Source organism: Opisthocomus hoazin, chromosome 2, assembly GCF_030867145.1.
Source record: "Opisthocomus hoazin isolate bOpiHoa1 chromosome 2, bOpiHoa1.hap1, whole genome shotgun sequence".
Taxonomy (NCBI): domain Eukaryota; kingdom Metazoa; phylum Chordata; class Aves; order Opisthocomiformes; family Opisthocomidae; genus Opisthocomus; species Opisthocomus hoazin.
Window position 1 is genome coordinate 108,687,181 of NC_134415.1, and position 24,381 is coordinate 108,711,561.

Genomic DNA, 24,381 nt, shown 5'->3' on the forward strand with positions numbered 1-24,381 from the left:
ATTCTATTTCCAGTGCCCATTTTTTAACAGCTGCAAAATAACTTTCAAAAAAGGAATTTTTGCAGGAAGAATTTCAGAATAGAAATATATAAAAGTCTAGTTACATTTATATAACTATCATCACCTTTATAAAATCCAGCCGAATGCATTCATGTAGAAGGACTTTTAGCTTCCACGTGACTCTTTTGTATTTGTGGATGTACAATATTGCAGTGACAACAGTTTAAGCCTCCTAATACTTTATTATTGGAGGTAGCAAACAGTAATAGTGACAGAGTTATATTCCTTTCTCATGAAAGACTTCCAGGTCCTCCCAGGCAAGAGGAGTAAGTCAAACAGTCAATGTAAATGTGCAGTTATACTCTGCAAAATATTCAAGTATAGAAATGAAGGAAAAAAAACTCGAACATAACAGACAGACAGTCCCTAAATGTACAATTACTATATTATTCACACACCAATATTTGGAAGCTAGCGGTCTTAAAAATTATTTTGCATAATGTACAAATATATATATACGTGGGGGAAATATTTTAAAGTATCTCTTGAGATTGAGCTGCTTGAGGTGTTCGTATCAAGCTGTAGACCAAAGCTGTTGCTTAGAATCCAAATACCAAAATCAATTGAAATCACAGGGAATGTAATCAAGTTGGCAGATAATTCTGATATACTGGAAAAAGTCCTACTAGAACAAGACAGCATGGTATATTTTAAACCATAAATGTCTGAAATCTCCATTGTAACACTCAGCTAAAAAATACATCTCTAACAGCAACAAGTATGCTGAAGCAAATATAAATACATATGCGTGCGCATACACAGACACACACATGCTCATGTATACATCTGTATATTAATTCAGTATAAAAAGCGGTTTAACGTGCCAGGTTATATACAAATTCAATTCAAAAGCTTGCTGAAATTATCTCCAGCCTTGAATGACAAATAGAAGATTGGATTTTAGCTGTGATCTTGACTCAAAGGCAAAACAAAGCCAGAAACCTAGAATATGAAACATATACACTGAGTAGATTGACCTTTACGGTGCCACTGTGACATTGCCAGTTATTTAGAAGTACTTTCTTCATACAGAGAAGAGGCTGTCTCACTAACCCGCTGTTGTAATGGTACTTAACCCTATATCTTTCACGTATTTTAAAAACGTTAATCGTTGTATTTTTTACTACAGCCAGAGGTTGCAGCATGCATGAGGGAAAGGAACGAGAAAAATTATGTTTATCCAGGCAACTCTGCTGCTGATAGGTGGATCACAATTTTTAAAGCAGCATAAAGTTGCATGAAAGAGAGGAATCGATTTTGATGCAGTTCATCACCATGCAACTTGTAGTTAAACTGTCGAGTGATGGACTCGCTGGCGTCCCCAGCAGACCTGACAAACCGTAAGAAGCACCCCAACGGCAAGCCTGAGAAAAACCCCTGGTGCAAAGCGTGCAAAGCCTGGCCTCTGGTAACACAGGCCTGCTTCTTTTACTGCTGGATGAAAACCTCACTTGCCACAACCTGAAGTGATGCAGAGGAAGCAGCGCAGAAGACTTTTTTTTTTTTTTCCCCACTTTTAATTCAAAGACTTTCTGAGGTTTTACTGAGAGGGGTTGCCTGTCTGTGTGCAGTTTATTATCCTGATTGATAAGGAAGAGCAAGCTGAGACTTGGTTTCTGAACTTCTGACTTTTTTGCTGATACTCTACGTCCTGCTAACAATTGCTTCACCAGTTTGTTACAATCCAAAGTCTGCCTGACTTTTTTTTCCAGCTCTGAAAACCATCTTCCAAAGGTCCCCACTCGACAGTACAAATTATTAGCTTCCCTCTTGTCCTCACTATCATAAATTAGTGCCAATATTGCAAATCTGCAGCAGATAGTCCAACCGCAAAACAAGGCTTGCAGCTACGACCGGTGCCAGAAAGTTGTCCAAAAGCTAGCTGTGAGCACTGTCCCTGCCGGACCACCGCTTTTTTGGACTTCTCTCAGGTGTTTGCCTAAGGACCCGCGTTTATGTGCAAGCCAGGTGTTTCTTCCCCTGCCTAGGCATCTCCGGGGTGAGCTCATGGGGGGATTTGGTTTTAATTCACCAGTGTATGCCTTCCAGGGGCTGGGAATCATTTCAAACCGCCAACAGTGCCTCTCTCTATGCTGGTAAGGAGCAGAGTGTGGATGCTGATGATTCACCAGTAAGCCTCTGTTTACGAATTTCCCCACTGTAGTTTGCTGCTGTGGGGGAGGACTAGATACCCTTTTTGTTGTGCTTGACACATACAGGTCGAGTGACAAATAAAAACACAGCCACTTCTACTAGACACGTGAACAACACGACAGGGAGGTTGTTTTCCACAGAGCCTCTGCATCTGTGTGTCTGTGAGAGAGAGAGAGAGAAACCATCAAGTCCATTTAGATCCCTACATTCTACAATTTTTGAACCACTGCATGTCCCAAGTTTACAAGCCTAAAACATATCAAATATACACATCACCCTCAAATATTTGTAGGTTTACATTTTACAGAAAGAGAGAAATCTTGAAATCCTGTAAAGAAGCTATGTCTTGAAACTTATTTTAACTTGTTTTCTCTGTAAGGAAGTTGCTGTACCTTGGTAGAAAAGATCTGTCTGGAAGACAGCCCAATACTAAACACCTGTACTAATTTGGAAATTTTCTGATCTAAATTTCAGTTCTGGGGTCAGATGACAGCAATGAAGGACATGACAACAGTGTAAAAAGTTACCACTCCACCAGGTGAAAGGACATTGTTTAGGCTGAGATGCACGTCACCTAAGGTTGGGTGTCTCAGCATTAATATTCAAAATCTAAACTAGTCTTAAAAGATTTACCAATTAGTGTAAAGAAACAGCCCCATAGCCTGCCTTGAGACATATCAATAAACTGCTTTTTTAAGTACCCACTCCTGTTCTGGTGTTGTAAGAGGTCTTAACACAATAACATTCACAGCAAGAGAGAAATGTTGACTGTAAGTGGCCTCTGGAGGTCGTCTCCTTCAGCCTCCCACTGAGAGCAGGGCTGTTGCCAGCAGAAGCTCAGCTCAGCTGGGGCTTTGATAGTTAAGTCCTGAAAGCCATCAAGGATGGAGATTGCACAGCCTTAGTGGGCAGCCTGCTCCAGTGCTGCATCAGCTTTGTAGGGTCCTACTTGAATCTCTCAGTTTGCAGCTTGTGGCCATTCTTCCTTGTTCTATCACCCAACACCATTGAAAAGACTTTGGCTTCATCCTGTCTGTAACTCTCCTGCAAACAGCTGTGATCCGCTACAGATCTTAACCTCAACAGACTAAATAAGACCAGCTCCTTCAACTACTCTGGCCAGTGGGCCCCCTGATAGACTCCCTCCGATTTCTCCCTGTGTTTCTGGAATCAGGGAGCCCCAACAACTGAACATAGTATTCCAGGTGCAGCCTCATTAGCACCAGACGGAAATAATAACTTCCCCAACTTCATAGAATTATAAAATCATAGAATCACTAAGGTTGGAAAAGACCTATAAGTTCAAGTCCAACTGTCAACCCAACACCACCACGCCTACTAAACCGTGTCCCGAAGTGCCACATCTACACGTTTTTTGAACTCCTCCAGGGATGGGGATCCCACCACTTCCCTGGGCAGCTTGGTCCAATGCCTGACCACTCTTAGAATAAAGAAATTTTTCTTAATATCCAGTCTAAACCTCCCCTGGCAAAACCTGAGGCCATTTCCTCTCATTCTATCACTAGTTACTTGGGAGAAGAGACCAACACCTGCCTCACTACAACCTCCCCTCAGGTAGTTGTGAGAGCAATAAGGTCCCCCCTCAGACTCCTCTTCTCCAGACTAAACAGCCCCAGCTCCCTCAGCCACTCTTCATAAGACTTGTTCTCTAGACTCTAGACTCCTCACCAGCCTCATTGCCCTTCTTTGGACACACTCCAGCAACTCAATTTCCTTCTTGTGCTGAGGGGCCCAAAACTGAACACAGTACTCCAGGTGCGGCCTCATCAGTGCCAAGTACAGGGGCACAATCACCTCCCTACTCCTGCTGGCCACACTATTCCTGATACAAGCCAGGATGCCATTGGTCTTCTTGGCCACCTGGGCACACTGCTGGCTCATGTTCAGCCGGCTGTCGACCAACACCCCAAGGTCCTTTTCCGCTGGGCAGCTTTCCAGCCACTCCTCCCCAGGCCTGTAGTGTTGCATGGGGTTGTTGTGACCCGAATGCAGGACCTGCCACTTGGCCTTGTTGAAACTTATACAACTGACCTTGGCCCATCAATCCAGCCTGTCCAGATCCCTCTGCAGAGCCTTCCTACCCTTGAGCAGATTGACACTCCCACCCAGCTTGGTGTCATCTGCAAACTTACTAGAGAGTGCACTTAATCCCCTCATCCAGATCATTGATAAAGACATTAAACAAGACTGGCCCTGGAGAACACCACTTGTGACTGGCCGCCAACTGGATTTACCTCCATTCACCACCACTCTCTGGGCTCAGCCATTCAGCCAGTTTTTTACCCAGTGAAGAGTACATCCATCCAAACCCTGGGCAGCTGGTTTCTCCAGGAGGATGCAGTGTCACAGGACTTACTAAAGTCCAGGTAGACCACATCCACAGCCTTTCCCTCATCCACTAGGTGGGTCCCCTGGTCATAGAAGGAGATCAGGTTGGTCAAGCAGGACCTGCCTTTCATGAACCCATGCTGACTGGGCCTGACCCCGTGGTTGTCCTGCACATGCCTGGTGAATGCACTCAAGATGAACGACTCCACAATCTTCCCCGGCACTGAGTCAGGCTGACAGGCCTGTAGTTCCCCAGATCCTCCTTGCAGCCTTTCTTGTAGATGAGCGTCACATTGGCAAGTCTCTAGTCATCTGGGAACCTCCCCTGTTAGCCAGGACTACTCATCCTAGCACAGCCTAGTATGCATCCGCCTATTTGCAATGACAACGCTGTCTGTTGACCCGTAGGCAACTTGGTATTCACATTCCTTCAGAAAAACATACATTAATAAAATCAAGTCTTAGTAAGATCAGTCCCCTGATCCAAGTCTCCCGCAATTAGAACAGTGATAATGTTTGGCACAAGGCAAGATGAAATGTGTGGCCAAATGCTGGTAGACCAAGGCTGATCTTTTTAGGACTGGCCAGCCCATTGATCGTCTTAGGGGAACTGTTGCATCTCAGCCTCAGACAGGTAACTTTTGTATGCCTATGCTGGATGAAATGATGTGTAAGGTGAAAGTGCTTAAGCTACTGCGTGTTGTGATGGAATAGGAACAGGGACATTACCCCATGTCAGACAAAGGTAGTTCTTACGCCGCTCCTTCTCACAGTTCCTAGAAATGGACAATGCCTCTACATTTATGATTCATCTAAAATATTACAGTGATACTTTCACAAGAGATATTCTTTCTTTTTAATATGTTGCTAGTCAGCTGCACTTAACAAACATGCTCACTCTTGCACTCATACATGTGAGCAACTTCTTTGTCTTTGCTCTCAAAAGTAAAATGACTAAGATGGGCCAGTTTTCAGAGATTTGGGACCTAATAAATCAATAGCACAAGAAAAACCTCTGTTTATATTATTAATCTCACTCTATCATTTTGAAATTGTCTAGCCAACAGAAATAATCTTCCCAGATACAAGAACTTGCTGACAAAATAGGTCATAAGAACGATCTTTTGAAGAAACAAATTTATCATGAAGACACAAGCTCTTTTTTACCCCCAAATAATATGAAATTCATTTTATTTGGATAGTTTTTCTTGTCTAAACTAAATGAGAAACAAAACTAAAAGTAATAACCCCAGACATGTAAATGCCACCATTCTTTCTCCAAAAAGCTGAATTCAACATTCAAATTTAAATCAGAGTGAAGATAAATTATTCCGCTAAACTTGTTCACCTTTCCTTGCTTTGTATATACTTTTGTTGTACGTCTGGTGCAAGTACAATAAAATCTGCTATAAAGAGCTACAATAAAGAAAACAATATATGGGCCAGATGAAAGATACAAATAGCCATTATGAATAAATTACAATTCAAAATACCCATGCAAGCTATATAATGTAATAAGACTAAGACAACACAATATTAGTAGTATTTTAAAACAGTTTAAAGAAAATACTGTATGGTATTGAATAGTTAACTACACTTTAAAGGACACTATGCTCTCGGCAGAGGTTTACCCAGATTATGGAGTCCAACCTGAATAAGTGTTGACTGGGATATATGGAAGTGACAGTATGACAATTAATAATACGCAAAGGTGAGAAGCAGTGCTTGGGATAAATTGTCACCTCAACACTGCATGCAGTCATCCCTTCTGACTACCCCTTGAATAATACCACACATCCAATTTTGTACTCCCCACTTCATTTGTGCAACAGACCTTTCTGACTCTCTTTTCATATGATACTAACAGAGATCCTTTGCAGCTCCTAGCTGCTGCCACCCTTCTCTATATTATTTTGAATTTTAATTACAAACGTGTATGTTCTCTATTGCTTAAATTTCTCTTCCCCCCCCCCCAATTACTGTCTTAATTTATTCACTGAGCGGTTGAAAAAAGATACCCTTGGTATATAAAATTACTGAATATCACTGCCTACTTGAATCCAGAATTCAGTGCATCAGAGGAAAACTGGAAATTGTTCTTATTTCCCAGAGAAATACGGGTGGCCTCACAGACAAGAATTCTTGGTTAGCTTTTTTTCCCTTACATTTATGCAAAATAATAATTTAAAAAGCAATGAAAAAACAGATCTAGTCCAGCAAGGAAATTCGGCAGATAGTGCTTTAGGTTTTTGTTCTAATGGCATGAAACGCAACTGTTTCTGACACTATTTCATCAGTGTCTCTTTCATCATTTTACTGATGTCAATGAAATGAAACTCTGCCACACGTAAAGAGACAGAATAGCCACGCATTATATTGAGATTTAGTGCAGCTGAAAAGCAAGGTGTAATTTAAGCCTAAACTGTGAGACCTCTAGTTATTTTCAGGATTTTAATCCAATATTTGTATCTAAAAATGGCTACAATAGTGCAAATAATAGCTGACTGTATTATGAATTACATTTTCCATTCTCTCTTTTCATGTCTATTTTTTCTCCTACACCTTTTTGTCTTCATCTCTAGCTTTCTCCTCCTGTTGATATCTCACTATTGCACAATATCATCAGGTGAAACAACAGCGTGACAGACCTATAAGATAAATTGCAAGATTTTATTATGTCCACCAAGATTCTCGCCTTCACAGTCATCCTCTTTGGTCCACACTGATGCGAGAGCAAATCCTGTGGAGATCTCCTGCTCTGTGTTCAGACACCCATGTAGGTAAGGTATTGAGAGACACCTACAAACAACAACTTGCCTTTTCTTCTGAAAAGCACATCTGAGCTTCACCTACAGAAATTTTTCTAAAATATTCTCTAAAACCTCTGATGATAGGGAATACAACCCTCTCCAGGTAAATGATCTCTGGTGCTAAGCTGTCTTTGCAGTTGGAGAGATTTTTCCTATACAGCCTAAACATACATTGCTTTTGACTATGCAGATGGAGAATAAAATTTTTAATGCACTTTAGGAAAAAATAATAACATCTAATTCAGATACTCATTGTTTCTTTCAGGTCTTGCTTTTTTCTATTCTAAGCTTTTAATTTTTTCCTCGGAGTCATGATCACTAGTTGTCATTTCAACTTTGCTGTTCCCCCATGGAGTCTTTCCAACTTTTCCATAACTATTTTCTTGACTCAAACGAGATCTCATCTCATCCTTACAGACAGGAATTTGACTAGAGGTACCTCCAGCAGTCACCAGAATAAGAATGAGATAAGTCAAGGACATTTTGTTGGTTTGCCTTTGCGGGAAGAGCCCTATTCGTGTAATCCATGTAAAGTAAGTGAAATCCACAAAGCATTCCAGTTGCTGCTTACAACTTTTTGTCTGAAACTATGAGGTGGCAAAAATAATCAGAATGACACTACACCAAAACTGTGTTTCTTACAGTACTTTGAGTGCTGACAAATAGTACAACAGGAAAAGAAAGCAACTATACGTGGACTCAGGTATTGTTTGGGCTCATTTCCATGAACAGTCATGAAAGAAATAAACAAAAAAAATTTCAGGTTATACAATCAAAGAAAAAACATGCAATTCTATGTACATACGTACACACGTATTTACCTGTGTGTGTATATATATATAAATATCCATCTATCTTGAAACATTTTTCTTGTTCCAAACAATAGTATTTACATATAAAAAAAGCTACCAGCAGTCAGTTCATCACACAGAATGTACTGAAAAATGTAGTAACAACAATTGTTTAGAACTATTACGGCTATAGCCAATAAATACATTTCATCCCTCCAAAACTATTGCTACAGGCACAGCTCGCTGATCAGAAGAGTCTGCCTGCCTCTCACTGCTGATCACTTACGGGGTGACCACTCTCCAGATGAGAATCCCTTGCGTTTGCAATTTCAGCTTTCTTGAATCTTTCCTTTTAACTGGTGTATTCTTAACAAAGGGCCTTTCACTGGCCAGGGTCAGGCCTTGGGGTTAGGAAAAACAAATATCTACTAGAATTTTGGATAATAGGAAAAGTACAATAGAAAAATAGCTGTCTGTGAGAGACTAGCAGCTGGGCTATATTGGGAAAGACAGAGCAAGGGAAATGAGTAGCCCTGAGAAGGGCAGACACTGAAAGAACTTTAAATAAAAATAGAATACAGAATAGCCATTATTAAAATAGAATGAGCCTAAAGCAGAAGAAAAGCAACCAGCCTGGCAGCAAACTTTGTATCCTTTTGAATAAATGAACTGACATCCAACCAAATGCATAAAGCAACCACTAAGAGCCCATTATTTTCCCCTCATAAAAATATAAGGTTCATGCTCAAAGCAATGCCAGAACCTATTCACAGTACTTGCATATCAGTTCCTTCTCCATATGGAGTTTACACATTACACGTGCATTAACCAAGCCAAAAGAGATTTCATAAAAGAATTATGAGACCAGACAATCAAATATTTTCATAGGAAAACAAAGAGAACTGAAGCAATAAAAAGCAAAATATAAACCACTCAAGAAAGAAAGAAAAAAAAGCTAATGTTTCTCTTGGTGATCTGAACACAAATAGTTTCTTTTCAAAGGAGCAGTCATAAACACAGTAATAAAATGGATGTACTTTAGCACACTTCTGATACATATTTGAAATGCACGGTATCAAAGTGGAGAGTCTAAGTATCATGACTGAGTCCAAAAAATACCAGAAGATATGTTTATAAAGAGCAAATCTACATATTTTTTTCCTCATTTTTACGCTTGTTTTCTAGTATTTGATGTTCAAAGGTTAAAGTGAGTCATATTCCTCCCAGATGAGTGAAGGACACTTGCCAGCCCCTAATCACATTGTTGCATCTTTATGAAAAACTCCATGGAGAGTAAGGCTGGTGATAAAACATGTTGAGAGCGGGCACCCGTGAAAGTGCTGTAAAATACAAACCCGAAGACAGCCTGCACCAGAGGCCTGCTCCAAAAACCCTCTGGAGCCAGTGCAAGTGTCACTGGAGTTCAGCAGACTCGTGATCAAATCTCAACAGCATACTAATGCAAAACTAGCCAGGCTATATATCACCATTTCTCTACTTTCTGTCTTTTTTTCCCTCTCTTCTTTCATTTTGCTCATTTTAAGTGATTTCACCAATAACTTCAGACCCTCAGAAGACCATGTAAAAATGGTACAAATGGTACAAATCCAAGTTGAGCATGATATAACAAAGAACCAAACAGATAAATGGCAAAAAACATAGAATGGGACAGCACCGTCACAGAGTAGATCACGCACTCTGATGCTCTGGTATTCTGAAGGTTAAACTGAGTTTTTCATTCCTTTCTCCTTCTTTTCTCTCATATAGGAATCAGATTTCAAAAGCATTTAAATGGAGTGGGGAGTTGACTTAACAAACAGATTTAAGGCTGTAATTTGAAATACAAAGGGTGTACAAAAAAATAATGTAACCATTGGAAGGGGGAAGAGATCAAGTCCAGGATGTATCCACATCTGGGCAAGACTGTTGAATGATGTCCTTCACATGAAGTCAGTAATTTATATCAATTTAGAACAGTGCAGGTAGGAAGAGACCTCCTGAGGTCGTTAGAGTTTATCCCTCAACTCAGAGCACTGTCAACATCAAAGCAACATCAGGTTTCTCAGGGCCTTGCCCACTCCAGTTTTGAAAATCCAGCAGGAAGGAAAATCAACAGTCGCTCTGGGCAACTGTTCCAGTGTTTGACCACCCTCGTCATGAAGAGCTTTTGCCTCGTGTCTAATTGAAATTTCCCTTGCTGCAACATCTATCTATCCTCTCTCATCCTTTCGCTGTGCACATCCGTTAAGAGTCTGGCTCTGCCTGGCTGTAATGACCCATTAAGCAGCCGAGGACAGCAATTAGCTCTATTCCCCTCGGCTTCCTCTTCTTCAGGCTGAACAAATCCAGGTCTCTTCAGTGTCTCCTTGTGCATCATACGCTCCAGTACCCTGCTCATCTTGGTGGCCAGCCCCTGGACACTATCCAATTTGTCTATGTCTTTCTTATAGAGGGGTGGGGGAGGGGAAAGGGCTAGAACTGGGCCCTACTCCAACTGCAGTATCTGAAGTGCCAACAAGGGGGGAGTAATCACTCCATTTAACCTACCAGCTGTACTGATGCAGCCCTGCATGCAGTTGGCCTTCGTTGCTGCAGATATGCTTCTGAGATCTTAATAAAAGGGCACTCAGACACAGCAGGACTCTGACATACAACTGACGCTTTGAGCTGCTTCAGTCCCAACTATGAACTGATTTCACTTGCTGAGTGGCGACTTGAGGAAGTTACAGCAGCAAAGTGACGTGGCAGGCAATGTCTCGCAACAGCTAGAGTCCACAGCTCAAGGACTGCTCTGTTGTGTAAACCTTTTCTACTGTCCTCAGAAAGAATCCACTACGTATTCCTTCGGATATACAGGTTGGGGGGCACAAGGCTTGTTTACAAGAGCACTGAGCTACCCTCTGTAAGGATTTCTGCCTTGACTAGTCTATAACAACTTTCGAGATCTAATGACTTTTCTAAATGTATCAGGGTATCTCAGGAGAAGAGCTTCCATCAGAAATGCTGTCTTCAGGTGGGAGCGAGCAATTACACAAGAAACACAAATTTGGTGTGAAACATTAAACTTGATTTTAGAAAATGAAACAAAAATCTGTTTATCCTACAGAGCTTTTGCTGCTAGACATATAAGGGTTAGTAAACCTAGTCTGGAAAAATGTAAGAGTGAACTGACAAAAAATATGCTTTGCTTTCCATCTTGAACGTTCTCAGAAAAAAGAAAGTCTGCTCTGTTGATGATTTCAGTCCCTTCCATCTCACTGGATATATAAACGTGACCTCTGTCATAACCATTACAAAGGCACAAAGAGCTCATTGCAAGACTCAGACCTAAGCTCAAAATAACTGGAGTGCTTGATTTCAGCTTTTACAATAGAAAAGAAAGATTTATTAGGGGTACTAGAAACTTTCCAGTGAGTTAAACAGAAGAAAAAAAAGTTTGCCAAACAAGTCCTAACTTCAACTCCAGGCTCCTAACTTGTTCTGGTGAAGTGAGCGTCCACACCTGTACAGAGCCCCTGTGCTGGAACAAGGTGCAAAACTGGGCACATCTAGAAATTTATCATGCCTGAAGTTTTCCATAGTGAACATTCCTTATCAACATTCATAAACAAAAACAATCCAAAATTCCAGCTGCAACTAAACAAGCATTACTCAGAACTGTAGATGCATCCTTTGACAAAAATATGTAAAATTGCAATAAAGAAATCGGGAGTCAAGAGTTCGGAAATATTTCATGAAACTAACATTGAAATATGCAGTTCAATGCCTAAGAAACAGTGTGATCTTTGTGCAGAAACACTCATAAATTCAACCTTAAATAGCCAAAAGCAATGTTGAAACGGCAGATTTAAATTTACTGTTTCTTTTCAACTGTGCGAGTCCCCTGTCTTTCTTCAGTACATCATGTACACAGCAACGCGCACCTCTCTCAGCCAGCCTCACTTTTTAGATTACTGCAGCAAGCTAGCATTCTCTGTTACTGGTGTGACCTTCACTCCCTTCACACTTCTGTAATGGTCTGGTGATTTCTTTAATAGTTAGCTACAAAGAAGCCCAGAGCTGCAGCATTAGGAGTCTATGTACAGAGCACAGTCATCAAAACGAGCCCTACGGTCAAAATAAGATTGTTAACATGCACTATGCCATAGTTGTAACTCCTAACCACCACGGATCTCCATGAGCTGCTTAGAAACTTCAGGGAACCTGAAGTGCAAACACCCGGAACTCCTATGGGATGCTTTTGTCTGACTCTTAAACATTATAGAAATCAGAATCTCAGCACAAGCCTTGAAAGTATTTCAGACACTGTTATTAATATATTAAAACCCTCATAAAACTCTCAAGATTAAATTAATAATATAATATACTCAGCTAATTAAGTACAAATCATTGGCATCATCATCATTGGAGCAAACTTTCATTGACCAGTCTAGCCTAAGGGCAGGATACTGTTAATAGCCCCATCTGAATGTTATTGCCTTTTGGAAATTAAACGTTTTGTTGTGTCAAACATAAGATGAAGTTGTATAATTACACATCACTTTCAAGGCGGTAAAAAAGCAGGAGGCCAGAAAAGTCAGTAGTCCATATTAAGTGCCTGTAATTTCTAAGATTAATCAACTGAGTTTAAAGCAAAATCAGTTTCTCTCCACTCTTCAGAACTACCTTTTTTTCTTCCAAATCCATTAAATTAAAATTTCTGCTGTATCTGTCTCTTTCAGTCCTAGAATAATAAGAACTTTTCTCTGCTTCCTAACAAGATACTGGAAGCAAGATTACATAAAAAAAAGAAAAATCACAGATTAATTGAGCAGTTTCTCTTTATGATCCAGTGTTCAAAGTCTATGCCAAGAAACTGCCACCCTTAGTTTGTTTTGCACATTATGTGATTTCCATGATTCTACTGGTCTCCATGAAATTATTTGCAAAATATAACTAAGGGGTAAATTCCTGAAAATTTGAAACTAAGGAGATTATTATTAACAAGGAGATAACACGGAATTACTTGCAAGAGACAAGTAATGAAAAAGTTATGATCCAGCTTTCAACAGTAAAATGATAAATAATTATACACAAGTTAATTATAAATAAATGTCATAAATCACTAGTTTATAATGCTAAATTCTCTTTATCACAGAACTACCACTGAACTACTAATCAACAGAAAACAGACATACACAGGTGTGAAATTAGCAGACAGACATCAGATTTAATGTCATCCTTAAAAAAACCAAAAGAACAACATGATTTCCTATAGCTGTTTTTCAGCACTATTTATCCAATTTTTCTTATTTAAAATACTTCAGTTATTGGATGATGTGATTAGACAAGTACTATTTTACTTCAGAAACTATTGCACCTCAAATGTGGTTGAAAAACTGTAAAGCATAGTGTTGGCTAAAACAGAGTCTAAACATAAAAAAGTTTCCCAATATATGTAATTCTTCATTAATATTTCAGGCCTTTTTAATAACCAAACAGACTTCATGAACTAACCGTATAATGTACTAGTAAAAACACAAATCTGTTAGACTTAGAAATGTTTTGGCTTACATGAAGCTTGATGGTATAAGTTGTGCAGCCGAGTTTTATGATGTCAATAACAATCCAGAAAAAAATTAACATCCAAACTACCTGGAAGTATCTGAACACTTTGAGAATATACATAAAACATTTCTACACATATTTTTTACCTTTCCATGTTCTGAAGATTTTCTCTAGGGTTGTAATTTTATTTCCATCTGGTTCCATAGCATTTAAATAAATAATTAATTATTTTTCATAACAATAAACTAAAACTCTGGATGTGAAATTACATGCTTTCACATAATTACACGAGATGCAAAACCTACAAAAGCAAACAGCTAAATATTAATACTGATTTCAGCAGAACAAAGTACTTTTGTATACATTTTCTGAAATGTTTCTGCTTTGAAATCGGCCCAGATTAGGAGATCCTTAAATGCCCCTAAAGCAAAAATAAAGGAATTTTAAGAATATCTATTACCTCCTCTTTACCTTATTTTCTGTCATTTAAGAGAGATCACAATATACATATCCTGATTATGCTAATGCAATAATAAGTTGCAGCATAAATAAATTTTAAAAATTGGAAAAGAAAAATATTGATGTGAAAAAGTTAAATTGCATTTGAGAGGGGAGAACAAATAATCTCTCAAACAAAGCTTCAGGTATATCCGCAAATTAGTATTGCCTCATGTCACAGGCATTGAATGTGATGCTTACTGTTACCATTCCACTGATATTTCTTTTTGTGAAGCAGAAAAATCGAGACCAATGGCATCTTGCTGCTGAAACAATAATTTGGAATAAGAAAGAACTGGTAGCCCTGAGGAAATCCAAGTGGTTTTTAGGCAGTTCTTTGGCTTGCTTGTCCAGCTAACCAGAAGCCCAAACCCTGCTTTTAAAAAGGCCTTTGAAAAGAATATTATTATTGGTGATACACAAGATCAAACGTTGCAATAAACCTGTGTGCCCTATGACTTCATGTCCTTGCCACGCCATTTTAGTCATACTGCTCAAACTAACAACTTGCAAGGGTTATGCTGATACAAAACGCTTTTGCACAGTGGAAAGAAACGGTTCTGTATCATTTGCGTGGTAGGTCTCTGTGCTGTAACCACTCCAAAATCCAGTTCAGCTGCTTTGGAAACAAGAACATCTCTCATGAAAGAAGGAGATTTTCCTACATAGAATCTAGCAAGAGATCCACAAATATACAGACAGGAACGAGAGACAGGAATGCACTTTGTGAGAAAGATCTTGGTAAAAAGAATCTAGGACTGAGGAGACCAACACACAAAAAGAATGTATTTTTCATCAAGTAAGGTTACAAGTACCAGGAGGTAACAAGCACCACGGAATCAAAGTGCGAGGCTTAAAATAATTACACCAAAATGGTATACAGAAGCACTGAGAAGCTGAAAGAAACTAGCAATAGATCCAGAGAAAGAAGAAAATGTGCCTATGAGAATTTAAAGGTTTGGGTTTTTTTAAATGCTGTAAGCATTAGCATTGGAAAACATCTGCAGAAGCTCACATGCGCATAGCCACAAATGAATGCTCAGTTCATGTTTACTGAAACACTGAAGCTCTTCGGAAGTGCTACTAACTTCATAAGAATTCCCTGGAGAGAGTACACTCAGAGTATAGCTAAATGAAATACTGATTCACAGTAGGAGCTTGGTCTAAGTGTGGGAAACACAGCATCAATACTGTATATGAAAATTGAGAGAAGCATGACTCAGACATTTATTTTTTTGAAAGACGGGGAACTTAAAATATACAACAGTAGGAAGTGAAAGATCAGGATCTCGGTATGTGTTGCCACGGCTCAGCCAAAATCAAAGGAATCTCACTGTTTTTTTATCAATTATTTGGCCCAAGATCTTCCAATCTGTGGGTAATAACACAACTGGAGACAGAGCCAGTAATTAAGAGAATGCAATCGGATTCAAAAGGTTTTCCATTATTTTTTTGTGACTGGATGAGCAGATGGCAAATGCAGCTTAACACAGAAAAAATGTGAGATAATTAGCAGGGAAACCAAACACCAAGTTAGAGAATATGTACTAAATGGAAATCTCATCTAGCAAGCTAATCAAGAGAGGAATTTGGGGGTTATTATGAAAAATAATTAAAACCATCAAATCATTTCACAGCTGCTGGAAAAAAGAAGGCAAAGATGATAGCAGGTTACATTAATAGATAGACACACCACAAAGTAAAGCGATATTATTAGTGTTCAAGGCATTTATTAAGAACCATCCAGAACACTCCGCCTGGCTCTGGCGGGCACGGGAGTGTGCGGCACGGCAGTGCTTTACAGATGAAAATTTGGTGTGCTGGTGGCCCTCCCTGCGTACCAGGCCTCCAGCACTAGTGAGACTGAGCCTTTCCCAGTCTCATTCGTGACATGACAAATTCCACCCAAACCTAGGCAGGTTATTTTTTTTTCCACTGCTCTTACAATGCTGTTTCAGAGCCTCAGTCTTGGCTGGTTAAAACTATCCTACTAAATTGCAACCCACATTTATTCATGGCCAGTTTGTTCTTATGCCAGTAATAACATTTAGACTACATCACTCTTCTTTCTTCCTGCTTTTTGAGTCCTTGATGTATTTAAAGAAAGCAACCACATAACCTCTTGGCCTTCCCTTTACTATGTAAAACTTGTCAACCCGTTATCTTTTCTCCTGCAAAGTAAGCACTCCTTGATCACCACAGTAGCCCTTTAAGCTGAAGTGCTCACTTCTATTCCAGCACAGATTTCTGCTCTGGGAGCAGGTCTCTCTGTTTGCAAGAACCACTTACGACTTCGGTATCTATGTTAGCAAGCAAGGAGCCTAAGGAAAGGGACGTGCTTAGCTGTCGTGGTCCAAGTCACTACTGGGGACAAATCCAGAAGGTAAGGGCAACGCATCAGCTCAGACGTATCGGTGCAAATCGCAGTGCCCGGACCTGGCTGGGGAAAGAGGCAAATGGGTGTCGGGCACTGAGCTCAGGAGTGTCCCAGGGGAGAAGTGGAGGTGGAAAGGGCTAGGACACAGGACTGAGAGGCTCTGGGTTGAACTGGATGTCTGGGGTAGGAACTAGGACCAAGGCTGGGGGCAGGGCTTTGGAGGGAGCGGGGGCACTGTGAGAGAGGAGATATGTGACTGTGGGGCATCTGGGGGAGTCCTTTGTGGGATCAGAGAGGGGTGCATCATAGGTAGCTCCAGACAGGCTGGGGGGAATGGGCTTGCTTTAGAGTAAATTCAGAAATACTGGGGAGGCTCTAGAGCAACGTCAGTGCCGTTAATCTGGAGTCCATTAGTGGACCAGGACACACACATAAAAGCTCCTCCCTTGCTCCCATTTCATTCTCCTTTTGAAATTTGCTTTGATAAGGAGATTAAATATATGTGACCAAACCGTCTGGCCATTTGGCAGTTCTCTGACTCCTCTACGCACCATTCCCACCACCTTTGCCCACTGTCCTGCATCTCAACAGGGAGCTTGACACCTAGAAGACAAGTTGCTGAAAGATCTGAGAATATTGGCATCAGGGCAGAGGAAACAGAAACCCAAATCAAGGCCCCCAGTGGAAAGGCAGCCTTACAAGCTCAGCAACTATCAGATTTGTTCGGTCTCCCAATCAGCACAAGTATTATGTTGAAATCGGCTATTATACAAGCTGCTCATTCCCCAGCAGCTGCGATTTAGGGGACATGGGAGAGAGCCAAGCATACTGTGAATAGGGAGGGTTAGCAGATGTTACACAGGAAGTGAAGATATTACTTGGGGTGGGAGGAAGGTTACTTATAAGTAACAGGAGGAGAAAGGACCAGGCGACTGTAACATAGGAACACAGGTCATGAATCTATAAGATACTTCCATTAGTTTCAGCATTAATCAAAAAATTTGGTTGCTTTCCAAATGCAATGTGGCACTGGAGTGTTCTGCATAAACCTAATTTTGAACTACTAAATTACTAGAAGTCATCAGAGCCAATATATTCAGCAGAAGAATTTTAATATAATGGCTGATATATACCAGGTATTAATTACAGTTTGATCAAAGAATGGAACACATTTATAAATGTTTTCTTTGTTGTGTCCTTTAAGTTTGCAGAGAATTAGTGATCCCAAAGTACTTTTTAATCAATACTGAAAAATCACAGTAAAATTTTTTTTAACAGAACAGAGAATCTCTAAATTACTGTTCTTCAGAACATTTCCCTAGAGCTCGACCGTCCTTTGGAGTACTTTCAACCCACGTCTACAAGAAAGAATAAGACTTTTACTGTACATTTTTGTATGCCAACTATTTCTTTCTTGTTCCTTTACCTGCTTCCTCTTTTCTACTTGGTAGGTGGGAAAAATGCAGGCTTATCTTTGTACAACAATACAACCGTAAATTTACCTGTAATGAGTAAAGTGGTACTTTGCTTCTTTTACTGTCAGTCACCTGATTAGTACTTCACTGAAGTCTCTGAGACAGATTTCATCCCCAGGATGCTTCTAGGTTCATATACTTGCATAGAATTACATCGCCATTTTTCTTTTGGGAACAACAAATTTATTAGCAATTGCTTTCATCGACAAATGGAGTAAAACTAAAACATTAACCAGTTTTGTAGGTTAAATTACACCAAACTTGGACTAAGCTGAAATGTTTGACTTTAGTTTATCGGAGAGAAAGGAAACATTCTTCGTACTGTTTGATTTAGTTTAGTCAAAGTCTGTTTTGGAGATTTTGTCTCCATAGTCTGAGGCTCCTGTTTCACAGGCCTCCTCTCTTCCCAACAAGAAAGCTTCCTAGCCACTTCTGTGATGCCATATGGTTGCTATGAGAACATATGACCATGTATACCACAGGAAAAAACCCAGTTCAGGAAACCTGTTCCATGAAAACAGCATGGGTACAAGAAAGGACTCTCCAAAAGGTATTCAAACCACACCAGTTCATGCAGTTCAGTGTCTACTGCAAAGAAAAGTATTCCAACAGAGCGCAACCACGAAACACGGCTGATCCAACCTGATACAGAAATCAATCCTTTTCTTCATGTAATGTTCAACAAATTCAAAATCTGGCAGTTTTTGATTTTGCAGGAAATTCTTTCCCCAGTTATGGAATATGTAATAAACATCATCACAGCTCTTCCTCACAGAAATCAAGTTTTAGTAAAGGTGCCTGTCACAGGCATGATGAAACCTGCAATATGTTAAATATAATTAAAGCAAATTCATGCTTTTACCATCCAACAAGAAGGTTCCTAAATACTATTGATATCTTTATTATTGTTTCTGTTCAACCGTGTTCTGTTATTTTGTAAAGACTTTTCTCAGGTAGAAAATGAGAGGAAGCAGGAAACGGACTTGTGCCATTTTAACAAAAAAATAAACTGCAAAAGGCTTCTGCAATCTGTTATGTCTCTCCCTTTGGCCCTTAGTCTAGATAATCAGTACTGGCTACTTCTCTGCTAGTCATTCAAAGCTGTCACTCTTTTCCTACTAAGCCAGTAGCCAGACAGACTGGCTTAATAGAAAGGTTCCCCCAAAAAGCAGCTGCATTTTCCTTTCTCTATGAAGTTGGAGAAAAGAGCACTGTGTTTGAAAGAGTTAGGTATGTTTTACAAAACTCTGGTGCATTTAAAATCTAATAATAAAATAATGTCATGTGCTCAAAGGTTCTTATAGTGCTTCCACTTTCTTGTCTCCTGTGGGTACCATCAAGTGATTTTATTTTTTTATGTTGACAGTTTACTGTTCAACAAGTAGTTAGAGAAAGGACTGCAATTTTTCTGAATGTGAACAAGTGGCCATTGGGGGATACAAATCTTATGGTCATGTGGCTATGGGTCGGAATGCCCTAACATACGTTTTCATGGAGAACTAAAAGAAAAAAAATCTTTCAGTAACTGATATTTCGCTGAAAGCCTGTACGCGAGCTAGGGCATCACAATGTCTTAAGGGGAATACTGGAAAGCAAAATTCTTCCCTTAGCTTCCTGGTATCAGTGGTGGTCTCTTACTTCTAAATTCATGGACTAAATAAGGTCAAAAACACAGCCAAAGGCATAAGAAAGAAGTACTTCCTGCACTTCACTTTGCCCAGGGAAGGAAAATAATAATGATTAATAATTATATTAATGATCATTATTAAAGATACAAAAAGGCTTCTTGTTCCTTGAGTACAGGCTAGGTCTATCTGTCTTGCCTCTGTCATCAGTCTCATTTTTGCTTTTCCAAAGGGGCATGAGGAAAGCTGAGGCGCTGGCTAGCAGCATCTGCTTTAAGTAAACGGGCTGGGGGGCCGGGTTCCAGAAAATGAGCTCCACAATCCGATTTGCTGGAAAATCACACCCTTCTGTGAGACTAATCGTGTTAAATTTATTTGTTTAATCTGTCATTATAAAGCTAAAACAATACTGTTACAAATCAACTGAGACTGTATTAATATATTAGATTGCAGTGGCTGAGGAATAAAGTAGGCGTTTATAAAACAGGAATCATGATATTCAAGTTTTGTTAAAACAGCATACAGAAAGGTCATTAAATTGTATTAGGCTTGTAGGAAAATTAATAGGTACTGTTGTATAAATTTCATAACACCTACCTCAGATTCCTGCCAGTTACCAGAGCAATACTGGACAAAAGAATCTATCCATTTAAAATATTCCAATTTTAATATAGCCTACTCTCTTCCTCCTCATCTGAAGTAAAGCATACCCATAACTTCTTCCTTTATGTGTAAAGCATACACACCTTCCTTTCATTGCTCTAGAGTAAGAGGTAGTTGCTGATATGCCTGTAGGCGATGGCATAGGCAAGGCAAAGTTACACTGACCAGTGCGCGCAGTGCACACACAAAAAATGGCAGAGGTGGCCAGGAGCTGTGCAAAGCGACCAAGTCACCCAAGCATGGAGAGCATGAAGATTGCGAAGACTACAGCAGCAGCCACCCCTGCCTCTCTCAGGCTGCAGAGGATGCAGTATAACCAGCCTTCTTTGATGTAAGGCATCATGCCAAACCTATCGTGCCAGAGAAGTGCTTTTAACAGCTGCAATTAAAAATATACCAGTATCTCTAGAGGAATGTATTTTCCTTCCTGCAAGTGCGTTTTTCTGCCATTCTCTCACTTTCGTTCCTCCCCCATATGACACAATTCTAAGGTCCAAAATGTACAAATGAACCAGTGACAGGCTTGACATTTGATATCTGGCAATTCCCACTGAGACAGCAAATGGCACTTCATGTTACTGGGAAGTGAACAATCCTCAGAGGATCCAGCATATGTCTCACAAACCACACTTAAAATAGAGATTTTGTCACTGCTGTACAGAAAGCTAGCTTAGATCATTTTAAGTCGGATCTTAGTAATTTCTGTTATAAAGAAAAAGGAATATTTTTTTAATAGTCTTAATAAGTTTAATCATTAAATTACAGAGAATGACAAAGCAGGGGTTTTTTTTGCATGTATAGTCTACAAAGGAATATAGAATGATGTTTATGGTACAAGTGTTCCATGCAAACATATATCAGCCTTTCCACATAAAGGTTGACATGAATATTTAGATATTTTATTCACAATACAACAGCCAATTTTTCTCATAGCTCTTACCGTATATCATAGGAAGTTACCCTGCAAAAATGAGATGATAATATAGATGGGAGAAACTGCTTCTGTACAGATATCAAAACCTTTTTCGTATATTAAAAAAGCAATAGTATATGGAGCTATTGTGCTCAACTATAACACACTGAGATAGAAAAGAAAAAGTAAAAAATGGTTACTGTATAAACTAAACATTAGAAAAGCAACTTTATGACAAATTGTGTCCTATGTTTTATTTTTCTATTTCACTAATATATTTCAGCAATTCTTCAGCAAAGAAAACGAAGATTACTTGAATACCTACAGCTTCTCAGAACATTAATAGTGATTTAACCATGCTGATTCTTGTTTACAAACAGATAAAGCAGTCTTTAAAGGGTTAAGAGAAAAACAACTACAGTGGTGTATGAGTAACAATGCTGAGTGTATTTTTCTTTACTTTAAGAGCTAAAAAAGAAAGATTTGAAGTCAGATTGATGTCCCTTACTGTGTCAAGTTGCTTGGACGGAACATTTAGGCTATGGTCTTTTTCAGTCTTCTAATTCTAGTCTCTCTGAACTGGGGGACACATAAACTGAAAACAGACAGGCTTTTGCAGTACCTGAGGACACAGGAGAGAAGAGATGCAGATGGCAAGGCTACCAAGGCCAGCAGGTAAGACAGCAGGGCCAAAGGTATCATTCACAACCACAGCAGTGTCAAAACCTTGCAAATCAAAGCCCCTGGCTCCCACCTCCTTATTTGTCTGGTTTAGATGGGGTCACTGGTACTTGTCTCCTGCCAGCAAGTAATCTTGAAGACTAAAACTGAGTTTTCCATGACTAGAAACTGCTGAACTTTTCCTAAATTATCTACATTTATAAGATGATTTGAATTTTAAGTCAAATATGTTTGATTAGACAAGAAAATTTTATTTGGCTAATTGTTTTTATTTTTGTGAACACAGCACACTAGAGGACAGTAGAAAAATTCATCTGGGATCTGCACAATAAAAGCTCTAGAGCTGTGATATACACATACTACATTCTTTACCCAAATGAATGACACAAAGATTGCTTGTCATAAGTGAAGTCAGTGAACATTACACGGAAAAGACATCAGAACAAAGGAGATAATTTGCAGATGATGTTAGTTCCGTGAGAATAAGAGTGATATTTTATCAGTGCCGAGTCAGAACAATAGAAATAATTTGAAGATAAAGTTTGAAAGAAAAGCAAGGGGAAAAAAATGGTATTTTTATCACAGTTAAAGTCTAAAGTTTGTGATGATGACTTTCCTGAAAGATTAGGATGATTCACTGTGGAAAAAGGAAGCTAAATAAATAATTCCTCTTCACCTAAAAACGTGTCGGAGGAAATCCATGGGGATTTGAAACATATTGGTCCATAAGGAGGGGCTACAAAAGCATTTTTCTTTTGCTTTTTGTTTCCATTTATCTCCTTACTCCTTACATACCTATTACTGTATTCTAGGTTCTCCCTGTGCACCCAGTCCCTCATGTACTAATTCCAGTTTCCTTCCATTCCTCTTTTCCCTACATTTCCCTAAACTCATCCCAGTCTTTCTCCCAGGCTTCTTCACAGCTGCTGCCCGGCTGTGTGCCAGTACCGCGCGCTGACTGGCCCACGGACACACACCTATTGCTCACACAGCTGACTTTGGAGCTGAGACTGATGTCTTTCTATCAGTCTGATCAAATTTGGGTCTCTCTCCCTTCCCTAGCTGCCTAGCTGTAGTTACAAAAACTACAAACCTTCACAACTTTGAGATCAGTGAGTTTACAAGGGTTTTGTTAGGAAGTCCAGTCTATTCTTCTGGGAGGTCCCTCACCAGTGTTAGGGAGAGCATCCCAGCTCCCCCAGTTACCAAAGCCAGTCAGAAAGCAGCAACAGATACGCTGTCCTGCCCCAGACTGCACTGATCATGAACAAGCTGCTCAACAAGTACCCCCAAACAGAGTCAAGCAGATGACTTGCTTCACCTTATACTCCCTTTTCCCCTCTTCCCAAGCTCTTCCCCTTACCACCCTCATTCCCTCCCAAATGAACACCCCACTCTGTTTTCCCTTTCCTCACTGTCTCCGATTTTGCTGACTTTCTACCCTTATTTGGCGATTCTGATATGGTTGCCCTGGTACTTCCTGCCTTGGTCCTCAGTTCTGTTCAACTCGTGGTTCCCTTTCATTACGTATAGTGTCCTGCTGTCTCTCACATGGCCATCCTATGAACGTCACCAAAGGAAAGGACAGGTCATCTGCAAGTACATTCCTCCCATTTGGCTATCTGTAGCATCCTGCAGTTCCTCATGTCATTATCTTGGCAGATGTGCAACAGCTCGGCATTAGCCATCTATACACATGCCCGAACCTTGTAAGGGGAAGATTTATAGGCAGACAAAATGATTGTGCATACATATGAAGCCTAAAATCTAGGAACAATGGCACATTGCCCTGGTAAAATCCAACAGCCAGGCAAAAACAATCTCAGTCCCAAGGGAAACTGAATCTCAAGAATTTCCCTAAAGACCATGAAGATAACTGATAGTACCTGACGGGAAGCAGAGTTTTTAGCTGAGAAGAGTTGAATGAAGTCTTACTACTACAGATTACAGTAGAGTAAGAGGCTGTAAGAAGCCCACAGGTATTTAAAAAGCACAGATTTACTCGTAAAATACAAATCCAGAAATTAGACTTTGTAATAAGGCTATAAGAGAAATAACACTGAGACTAATGGAATTTTATCCGAATCTTCTGGTAAATGCCAGATATTAGGATACTAACAAGGAAAACATAAAAGCATCTATACACGTCATAGATATCACAGAGACACAGTGAAAGAAATTGCTTTTTAACAAGCACAGGCAAGGAGGTGTTGAAGTACCTATCTACAATACTTATTCTGAAATTCAGGAAGAACTAATAACCTGTTCTCTGGGTGGATCTAGCAAGAGAAAACAGAGTCATTGCCAAGGAGCAGGGGTTTGGAGGACTATTTTTCTTTTTTTTTGACACATAATTAATCAAATCTTTAATGCAAAAGTTCAATAAGTTTCAAGAGGTGCAAAAAGCTACTGGGGAGGAGCTATTTTAAGTTTGGATT

General features: G+C 39.7%; 1 protein-coding gene across 24 annotated transcripts in view; it reads right to left on the reverse strand.

Moving 5' to 3' along the window:
• DLGAP2 (DLG associated protein 2) overlaps positions 1-24,381 on the reverse strand; it is a 501,744-nt gene that overhangs the window by 267,560 nt on the left and 209,803 nt on the right. The gene's annotated exons all lie outside the window — the stretch shown is intronic.